This window comes from Danio rerio, chromosome 3 (assembly GCF_049306965.1).
Source record: "Danio rerio strain Tuebingen ecotype United States chromosome 3, GRCz12tu, whole genome shotgun sequence".
NCBI classification, from domain to species: Eukaryota; Metazoa; Chordata; class Actinopteri; order Cypriniformes; family Danionidae; genus Danio; species Danio rerio.
In genome coordinates, this window is record NC_133178.1 from 40,975,592 (window position 1) to 40,983,416 (window position 7,825).

Sequence of the window (7,825 nt, forward strand, 5' to 3'; positions counted from 1 at the left end):
CACTTCAGGGCCATCATTCTTTGCGGTACTTGGGCCAAGGGAAAAGTTATTGTGTGGCCTGGAGCTGGGCCAGAAAACATTTGATATGTGGGCAGACACTGCGGCCAGTTTAGTTTAACCAGTTCACCTATAGCACATGTTTTTGGACTGTGGGGGAACCTGAGCAACCGGAGAAAACATGCGAGCAAGGGGAGAACACACAGAAATTTGTTTATTTTTAAATGTGTTTATATTAGTTTTCCCTCTTTTTTGTTCCATTTACCTCATCATATTCGCTTCGCCATATGCAACAGAATTTTTTTTTTCTGTTCCCATAATATCTATGAATATCAATGAAATCACAGTCTTTTCAGGGCTAATTTATGTTCTTTTTTGGAAACTTGCGAATTTTATTAATATTGTATCCAAATTAAACATTTATTATGTATTTATATATCAAATTGTTTGTAGCCTACATTTTTCATTATTTGTTTTTGATTTTTTTTAGGCTTCAGATGGTGGAAAGTGTTTCAGGTGGAGTGTGCTGCTTGTTTGTTTTGTTGTATGTACGTTATGATGTGTTGTACTCTGTTTTACTTTTTAGGGACCCCCTAGAAAATGAGATGATTCATCTTAAGGGGCTATCATATTCAAGAAATAAATTCAAATTCAAATACCCACTGACCCGGCCGAGACTGATTGTGAGGCGACAGCACTATCCACTGCCCATCTACTCCTAGTCTTCAGTGGTAGGCCTAATATATGTATAATTCCTGTAATAACAGAATACTCTATAAAACTAACCTTCTAAACTGTATATGATCAGCAGTAAATAAAACAGAGCTTCTTACCTCCCACAATGCAATGTAGTACCTTCCTTTTCCAGTACACAGACTCAATCGGTAGCCATTTTAAACATCGATTTTTGGACTTTTTTTGACAAAAGGGTATGCTCGGGTCTCACAATTTCTGGCAGATGTGTATGATTTGACCACCAGTCGACTGGAATAACAATTTGTTTCACTCACTGTTTTGTATTAAAATACTTGATGGAAAACTAGATTGTAATTAATTCGCAAGTTTTCCCCTCAGGCGAAGTCCCTGACAGTGAACGCTGTCTTAAGCAGGTCGCACACCAGAAGCGACGCTCGGCGGCGCGCCGCGCAGCGCCACGTATTTTAGAATTCTAATCATAGGTTTCTATCAGGATACACACACCGGCGCCGCAAGTCGGCGGCTGTCGGCGGCGCCCGGCGACGGCTCAGGACGCAGTTCATTTTTCAGCCGCGCCACAGAGCGCCATCTGATTAGTTTCATGTTAAATATCATTCGAATGTGCGCGTCTGGTGTGCGATACTTTAATCTGTCATGTACGCGCCGTGTCGCGGCGCCGAGCGGCGCTTCTGGTGTGCGACCTGCTTTACACGACACAACGCTGCCCTCCTGTGTTCATACACGAGTAAAGCAGAGTCAACGTGCGCTAGAAAATATGGACTCGAATAATTTACTAACTGCCTGCTCTATCAAATGGTTGACTTTGTTTTAAATAATTACTGTTAAAGTCATTTAAAGAATGACCGTTTTAAACAATGGCTTACACACAGCATTGTTGGATTTTGTTGGCTTTATGGTAAATAAAGAACAAGAAAACATGTTAAATGAGAATCAGAATTTTTTTTTATGGCATACTTCAAAATTAAAGATTTAGTATTCAGAAATAATTTTTTTTTTTTTTACTAAATTGGTCTTACACTTTATATTTTCAGATAGTAGGGGAGTGCGGGGCACAAAGTTACGCAGGGTAAAATGTGACACCGGTATTTGCTCAGGTTTGACCATGGCATGCTTCCAAGGTTTTCACCACAGTGTAGGCAAACTTCTTCCTACCAATTATTGAAAACGTTTGTTGAAAGCTGGATGAGAGAAACCATTTTTGCAGCATAAAAATGTTTTTATTATAGTCATATTTTTTATAAAAAAAAAATAAAAAAATCTGTGAAAGTGAATAAAATCTTATATTGTTGTGATCACCGTCTTCTAGACTAAAAGATGAAACCATTTTAAAAGATGTCAAAAACAGTGACTGCTAGCCAGTTTTGAAAAAAGACGACACGGCGGGCAAGTTGTAACATAACAAGTTGTTACAATTACGCAACACACTGTTGGACACCAACTAAACTAACAAAATAATTTCTGAATTTTGAGTGTAATGTTGGAAACTTTTAAAATAAAATGTTATTTAATAGAAAATATTTTTTAACAGACAAAAAAATATTGCTAATACTACAAATAAATGCATTGTATAATAATGCATAACAATCCAAATGTGTTTATCCAATAAATAAACATGCTGTACTATGTAAAATAACAAAATAATTGAGCTAAGTACTGAGGAAATAGCTACTATTTAAAGTAAACTGAATATAAAATAATTGTGTAAAATCTAGCTTTTTAAGTGCGTGTTACAACTAACCCTCTGTCTGTTACAACTTGCCCCGCAGGTGGGATGAATAGTAACATTTATACTCCTGGCATTTTTGACAATACTGCACAGAAACCACAAGTCTGGCGATCATACAAACAGTGCTCATTTGTAAGAGAGGCTTGTGTGTTGTTGGTAAAAAACAAATGGTTTGTCTAACCCCTTTACTTTGTTCTTTATTTGGCCAAAACCAAAGTGTTACTTTGTGCTTCGCTCTCCCCTATTAATTCTGGCACTTTTACCATAAACTGATACATCTACCTTTTAGTAGAGGTTGATATTTTAGAAATTATGGGGTGTGTCGAAAAAAAAAATGCATCGAGTGTGGTAACTAGCGACATTAAGGGTTAAGAAATTCCATCTATTTTTTTATTTTTTTTGCTTGGTAGGACAGTTAAAAGGTTAATGAACAAATAAATCTATACATTTCACATAAACTTAACAATCGAATAAACTTTAGAAAAATGAATGACAGTAATAAAAAGAGGTCAAGAAAAAATGACGCAGATAAATAAGCTAATAGTTGAACATTGTTATTGTTAGGTTTAATCTGAAAACACAGTTCAAGCTCAATAAAACCACAGGTTTTTACATGTACAATAGTTTAGTAACTGAAAAAGGGTCACCTACAGTGAAGTCATATAAAAACATCTCGATAAAAGACCAAAATCATTGATTTGCATGAGAGACAAAATATTTTGTGCTTGCTAATGTCTAAAAAATATGCCACAAGGACTATGAAACCCTACTAAAAAGGTAATCAAAAAATGACCAGTTTGTACTATCACAATCTCATGTCAGCAATTGCGCCGCTTCCTTGCAAATGTTGGTTTCTTATAACAGTATAGATGTATTATTTTTCTTTGCAGTATGACATACCCAATGATTACATGTAGACATAAAACCAGAGACTGCATCAGTACTAATGTGGTCATTTACAGAAAAATGAAAATTATAAAAAAAAACACTCCCACAACGCCAGGCTCATGTTCACAGGTGTCTCGTAGGGCTGCAGAGCTCAAGTCCCTCCAAGATCGCAAAATATTTAGATACACAGAAGGTAAAAAGCTGTTATTGGCACAGTCGAGAACCTACAAACCCCGTCATTGATCACAAATTCAAGCGTCAGTAGCACACAACATGGTCCCACTCCACATTTACAGGATGACCATGCTGTTGAGAAGCAATAACAGTCATTAAAAAAAAAGCTCACACGCTCCAATAATCAGCTGAACAGCACAATCCAAAGCTCTGTATGTTGATAGCTGTAAAACATCCCTTTATTTCTCTTCTCCAAGTTCTCGCTTTCATTAAAATCTGGGAGGGTTTGAAAGTTCAGAAACTGTCACAAAGTCCCAGGATGCATTTACAAAACATGCATGCATGCAGAGCCCACGCAGATCTTTATTAGATGGAAAATCAAGGCTCAGCAACAAGGATAACCTCCAGTCCGGTTATTAAATTATAAATGTACAAATGTGCATACATATTTTTTCAAAGTAAAATCTGAAAATCAATGAGAAAATTGAAGAAACTGTGCTCAGCATAATTGAGCACACCCCATTTTGAAAGGATATTTTGTTCATTTCTCAGTGAATGTAGGCATTGTATTTTGGTGCATTTAAACAAACAGATTTATTAAACAGATATACTTATTAAAATAATATTTTAGTCACCAAACACATTCAGAAATTGAAAGATAATACACCTAAATTCAAGCAAAATATTGCAAAAATAAATTACAACCTACAAAATTTCAACTACATTTTTCCATTTTTTGCTTCGCTTGATATTTTCTCTTTTTAAAATAAGTATTTAGTATTTGTCTATAACATATAAATTTGGGTGTGTTAATGTTTGAACTGTTATCGTATATTTATTTTGTTGGATAAGCTCCAGATTTGGCTTCAGTACTGACTATTCTAATGTATTTGCACAAATATGATATTGTATAGCTTCCTAAAAATATGAAATTAAAAGAGAGATTTGTGAGGGCTGTACTTATATATGCTGAGCACTTTACACTGAAGATACAAATTGCTTTGTGACGAATCATTGTAAAATCAATATATTCGAACATAATCTAACAATTATTCAGAGCCATCACCATGTACACCAAAACCTAATAAGTACAATTAACTCAAACTGTTTGAGGAAACCGATTGCGGCATACCTTTTAAGTTTTGTAACAATATGGTTTGAGTACTGAAAACTATGACTATGACTACATAAAGTCATATACACATACAGTCAGAATTATTAGCCCGCCTGTTTTTTTTTTTTCCCAAAAATTTTATTTAACAGAGAGAAGATTGTTTTCAACACATTTCTAATCATAATAGTTTTAAAAACTCATTTTTAATAACTGATTTATTTTATTTTTGTCATGATGACAGTAAATAATGTTTGACTAGATATTCTTCAAGATACTTCTATACAGCTGAGTGACATTTAAAGGCTTAACTAGATTAATTAGGTTAACTAGGCAGGTTAGGGTAATTAGGCAAATTCTTGTATAAGGATAGTTTGTTCTGTAGACTATCAAAAAAAAGTAGCTTAAAGGGGCTAATAATTTTGACCATAAAATGTTTATATATATATATATATATATATATATATATATATATATATATATATATATATATATATATATATATATAGATATATATATATATTATTCTAGCCAAAATAAACAAATAAGACTTTCTCCAAAAGAGAAAATATTATCAGACATACTGTAAACATTTCCTTCCTCTGTTAAACATCATTTGGGACATTTTTTTAAAAATCTCAGCGGGAGGCTAATAATTCTGACTTCAACCGTATATTATATGTGCTGATAATTTGTGTTGTCAAACTTTTAGAGTGTTAGTAACTTAAACATTTTAAGTTCAGTTATCAAATCGCTATAAATTCAACAAATTAATTCCAAGCAATCATATAGCTACTGGAATGGTTTGGTATTGCTCCTTGTTTTAAAGTTAGCAAAAAAATCATAATTAATTCATTCATAACTCATTCGTTTTAAGTTCTGCTTAATATAATCCGTTCATGAGTTACCACAATTCTTTTTCATCGAGACAAAGTAACTTTTAAAAAAATTTTCTTATTTAATTCTTATTTTAGGTAGTGATTGTGACTGTTAGGTTTTACAGGGTAAATGAGTGTAGCATTAGATAGCTGTTTAGTTTAGAAGTGTATTTATGTACAGACACACTCTATAACCCAATAGTCAACTTTATCAAATGAAATGAGTGTAGTTAGCTCACAATTAATTCTACTTATTTGAAAAGAGTTTTGAACTCAGTGTTAGTTAATTAAATACCTCATTACTTCAACTTAAATGGAGTAAAATCACTGTACTCATATAGATTAGCTTGTAATGGTTTGTAGCAATCGGTTTCCTCAAACAATTTGAGTTGCCGTAACTTATTGGGTTTTACAGTAGTCAGTTGATTTGAGCTCGCTTCATTTATTGGGTTTTACTGTTTTCAAATTGCTTCGTTTATTCAAATAGATTAAGTTCACATTACTCATTAGGATATAACAGCAACAGTATAGAAGCATTATTTTTCCGCAAATTCAAGTTACATGAATTTAATTGCAAATACATGTTTAGATGTGGTCACATCATATCCATATAAAATATTTTCTAAATTTTATAGCAAAACTATAAAGGTTTTAAATGTAAAGGTGTGTGTGTATATGCAGGTATTAACAATACACATACAGCAAACACACTCTGTATATAAGAAAACTGAATTATAACCTATTCAATTCTGAACACAAATCAAAAAAGTATACACATTTTATTATTACAAAAGAGTAGAAGACTTTTTTGATTTGTGTTTGCGATTTTATATTTATTTTAATTTAGAGATGCCATTTTGCAGTTATAGATGTAAAAACGTAGATAAATATTTAGAAAATTCTGACATTTTTGCTACATGTGCATATCAGAAGCATAGCACTTTTGTGGAACAAGTGATGTCAGACTAAAACGAAAAGGAAAACTAAAGTCTACTTATTGCTGAGCCTTGAAATGGGTTCAGAACATGACCTGAACTCAGTGTCCTGAAATAGGGGTGTTGGCAGCATGAGAAAGGAGAAGGTCCTGGTGAAGCTGAGACAGATGATGCCCACAGAAAACACGGGCACCAGCCCACACGCACACACAGACACACACACACACAGCTGACATATTCATACTAAACTCTGTCTGTAACTTCAGAAAGGAAGAGAGTTCACCCTGATCATATGCCAGCCGTCTGTTCTCTCACCAAGGGGAAAATATTCGGTGACGGCACTTCACTTTAATGTCTTCTTCTGGGATGGCAAGATTCCCCTCAATTCTGGTAATGAAAGCAATTTGTGGTGCAGAAGCAACAAGCCCAGGAAACTGTGGGCTTTTGACAGTCACACTTAATTACAGCAAAAGTTACTGAGGCATGCGACCTCTCTTTTGTGTCTTTGAAGGGAAGAAAGAAAAAAAAGTAGTAATAAAAAGACAGGCCACAGATGACTTCACTTCCTGTCATACTGGCATCCCCTTCCCTGAGGACTCAACTGATCAGCAAAACGTTCAGTTTACACTGCGTACAGTACAATGAAATCCTCCCAGCTTCTTGTTTTGAAGAGATAAACGATGACAAAATCATCCAAACTGGTCCCAGTGTCTCAAAGGTTAATGTTCAGATGTTCCAGCATCAGCATCAGACTAGGAAACTCAGATTTCCACATCTCAGACAGCGAGAAGTTGAAAATACTTGAATGCGAGAGCAGTTTGTGGTCGTCCTGATCATCAGCGTTTGGTCAAAATCCAGATCATCAGAGTTTGTTCAACAATCTGATCAAGCTTCCTCAACGTCTTCTTCGCCAGGCTGGCCAGTCCAGCTCTGTTTGTCCAGGTTTTTCCAGTAATGGCAGTGGATATTATTAGTATTGTTCCTTTTTCAAGAAATGCAATTCATGAGTGTTGAGGGGAAAACCAAGCATTTCAAAAGCACGGCATCTAGAAACCATAACTTTCCACCGAAAATCAAGCCTGAAAATGAGATGACAGAATCCAAAGCATTCTTCTCCTCACAACTACATATAAAGGCCTGAAACAGACTATAGACTAGTGCAGGATTGCAAAAGCTAACAATGCTAATGCCAGAGCATGACATCAACACACAAACTGAGGTATGACACATTAACTGAAGATGTTAACAGCTAGCTACTTGAATGAAAACACATCTGGCACTCACAACCGCCACCTTCAGTATGGAGTTCAACACCCGAATACAAACTGTTAAGAGTACACATTTTCATGCAAATGCTAGCTATTCTAATGTTAGCTTCAATTATTGTATCATATCACTT

At 34.7% G+C, this 7,825-nt stretch overlaps 1 long non-coding RNA gene across 2 annotated transcripts in view; it reads right to left on the reverse strand.

The window, feature by feature from the left end:
* Positions 1-4,331, reverse strand: part of LOC141381264 (uncharacterized) — a 94,796-nt gene extending 90,465 nt beyond the window's left edge. Inside the window, exons 1-2 of one of the 2 annotated variants that reach the window (XR_012401171.1) lie at positions 1,395-4,331; positions 831-1,093 (exon numbers count right to left, since the gene is read on the reverse strand). This is a non-coding gene — a long non-coding RNA (uncharacterized lncRNA). Of the gene's footprint in view, positions 1-830; positions 1,356-1,394 lie in introns of those variants that run through there. The other variant, XR_012401172.1, reaches the window with a different exon arrangement.
* Between the last annotated feature and the right edge of the window lie 3,494 nt (positions 4,332-7,825).